The sequence below is a fragment of the Hippoglossus stenolepis genome, chromosome 2 (assembly GCF_022539355.2).
Source record: "Hippoglossus stenolepis isolate QCI-W04-F060 chromosome 2, HSTE1.2, whole genome shotgun sequence".
NCBI lineage: Eukaryota > Metazoa > Chordata > Actinopteri > Pleuronectiformes > Pleuronectidae > Hippoglossus > Hippoglossus stenolepis.
The window spans coordinates 6,861,633-6,864,689 of NC_061484.1; the positions used below are offsets into that span (position 1 = coordinate 6,861,633).

General features: G+C 46.1%; 1 protein-coding gene across 1 annotated transcript in view; it reads right to left on the minus strand.

Moving 5' to 3' along the window:
• The window catches only part of rnf38 (ring finger protein 38), a 24,954-nt gene extending 24,624 nt beyond the window's left edge, over positions 1–330 (minus strand). The window contains exon 1 of the mRNA XM_035178587.2: positions 247–330. The gene's annotated coding sequence lies outside the window, so the exon portion shown is untranslated. The remainder of the gene's footprint in view (positions 1–246) is intronic.
• Between the last annotated feature and the right edge of the window lie 2,727 nt (positions 331–3,057).

Below are 3,057 nucleotides of genomic sequence, written 5' to 3' on the forward strand. Positions count from 1 at the left end.
AAACAGAAAAATGCTTTGAGCCAAAACTTAACGAGTTATTTCATTGAATGTGAGCTGAGCCGGTTGTGTTCGCTGGTGTGGAAATAGCTAAACACCAGAGCGCACACACACAGGAAGATAAAAGTGGTAAGATCTTACAAAGGGAGAACCAAAGCGAGAATTAACACGATGTTGAGCCGTGACCCCGCCGCTGAAACCACGTTTGATTCCCCAATGCTCCAAGTACTTTTATCCACAACTACTTACCTCCAATGTGCTCGCCTCGGCTGGGCTCCTGACGCGGATCTGTCGGTAGTATTGTGTGTCTGTGTGTGTGTGTGAGCCCTGTGCTCGCTCGGTGTCAGCGTGAAATGTGACAGACCGTCAACGCTCAAGTCGGATTTCACCAGGCGCGACCAATCGACACCAGAAAACGAACCGCGTTTGTAGTTACTTCTCGCACACGCTCGTCCCTATTCGCTCACTGGGAGCAAAATAACACTGTAAAATGTCGCCGAGCTTCGAATGCGACTGTTTTTCATTCACTTGACTTAAAAAATAAGGAGTTTATTAGCAATATGAGACGGTGTGGATTCGGGGATCGACTGGTTGTGCCTGTTAAATCAGAAGCTGTGGGGAGCAGGGAGGCAGGCTAAAAGGGGCTTTAAATTATTTATTTACAAATACCAAGCCTGCCCAATGCAGCTGTTTCCTCTGGAGCCCGAAAGTTCCCTTTTTAAAATAAGTATTCGCTGCGTTTGCAAAAGTTATGTTCACCAGCCTCTAACGGTAGATGGAAAATAGTGTTAGAGATACAAAATAAAGGGTTTATTTAGATGTGAACTGAAATAGATTACAAGAATAAAGGTATTTTGACCCTAAGAATAAGAGAAAGCGAGTGCGATCAGACACATTTCTCACTGGCAGAACAGGTTTGTGTATGTGTATGTCCACAAACCAGATGAGCTCGTTGTGTTCTTAACAGTGGGATATGTGGCTCTTCTATATTTTACCCAGCCTTTGATGAGTTTTCATTTCGAATATAATAGTGTTAATGAGGTGCAGCATTGATATTCTAAACAAGCCGGTGTGATGGATGGCATGTGAGGGGGAACATGTGTGATCAATGTCTGTCTCCCCTGCCCTCTCTCTCTCACACACACACACACACACACACCCATGCAAAAACACTCACACTACTAAACCCATCCCAGTCCATCTCACCTCCCTTGCCCTAGTCCCTTGGTCTTGTTCTCTCATTTCACATACACTCAACCACAACCCATCAACACCACTCCTAATACACACACACACACACACACACACAAACACACACACACACACACACACACACACACACACACACACACACACACACACACACACACACACACACATTCTCCCCTCATTACACTCCCTTTCCCTACTTTGATGATATGCAAATATCCCTCCCACCCTCCTTCCCTCACTCCTCCTCCTCCTCTCTCCCTGCAAGCCTCCACACACACACAGGCTATAATGCACTGTGGCAACGTCCATAGACAGGCGGAGAGGATCAATTTTTCACCCAGTGTGCTACCGATATTCATACGATAAGGCCACAGAAGAGAGAGGAGAGGATAGAGAGAAAGGTGGGGGAAGGATGGGGAGAGGCAGAGATGGGGATGAGGAAAATGGCGTGTGGGAGTGCAGGGAAGGGAGTTGGAAGAAAGGGTGTTCAGGAAAAAAGGGTGAGTGGGAAGTTGAGTGAGAGGAAAGGGGAAGAAGACTGGGGAGCAGTTAGTATAGGGAGAGAGCACGGGTGAGAAAGTGGAGAGGGTGGGGAAGTCTCGTGGGTGTGTGGGAGGGTGGAGGCAGGATGAGTAAGTGGGTTAGGGGTGGTAGGAAAGGGGGATGGGGTGTAGAGAGGGCTCTGGGGGATGGGGTTGGGAATGGATGGGGTGGTAAGGGAAAAGGAGGGATGGGGTGTGTGTGGAGGGGGTATTTTGCTGACATGCTCTCTTATTGGCTTGTTCAAACGCTGGGGAGGGCAGCCACAAACCTTACTCTCACCAGCTGTAGGGAAGAGCAGAGAAACAAAGAGAGAGAGAGAGAGAGAGGAGGGGGAGGCAGTGATGTGTTTTAATGTTGATATTCTGGTCTAATTAGATTCCTGTCTAAGTGGCGGAATGAATGGAGCTGATCAGATAGAAATGGGCGTAGTAGAAGAGGGAGCGGGCCTCGCTCGAGTTGGAGAATTCTGTTTTTAGTGCACACGAGGGCTTCTTGATCTATAATTCAATTTCGCTTGAGAGACAGATAGGAGCAAATTGCCAACACTGTCTCCTTTGGATACATTCAAACTCACATTGTGTTGAAAAAAGACATAGCGTTGGATTTCAGATGACATGACATTGCTGTAATACCTTCAGCGTTACCCTAATGGTTATGCAATATGTTTTTGACGTCTATAGATTTGACAATAAAGGCATTCAGAATAATCAGAGAGGTTGAAATTTGTTGATCTACATGCGAAATTCACTGCAAAAAAAGCACACATGTGGCCTACCATATGCGTGTACATAAAAATGTTCTTGACTTGTCTATAAACATGTCCGTAAAAAGATGAAAAGAAGATTTAACAGAGAGCATGAACAGCAGAGAAGAAGAAATCCGCTGGCTGTGACAGACTGACAGGCAGGGAAGTAGAGAGTAGAGAGGGTTGTGTGTGTGTGTGTGTGTGTGTGTGTGTGTGTGTGTGTGTGTGTGTGTGTGTGTGTGTGTGTGTGTGTGTGTGTGTGTATTAGAAGAGAACAAGACAAAAAAAAATAGAGGAGGAATTGAGACAAAGAGGCAGATTGACCAATGCAGACAGATGCAAAAAACCAAATGGACAAAAAAAGAAACAACTGAGACAGACATATAAAGCGACACAAAGAAACATACAAAGAGAAAGTGAGAGGGACGCACACTGTATTCATACATGGAGAATGAGAGAGAGAGAGAAAGCACCGAGAGGAGGAAGCCAAGCTTTCTGTGGCTTAGCCAGACTGGAGCGGTGGGACTTGGCTGGCTGTGGACCCTTGGCTTCACTATTAA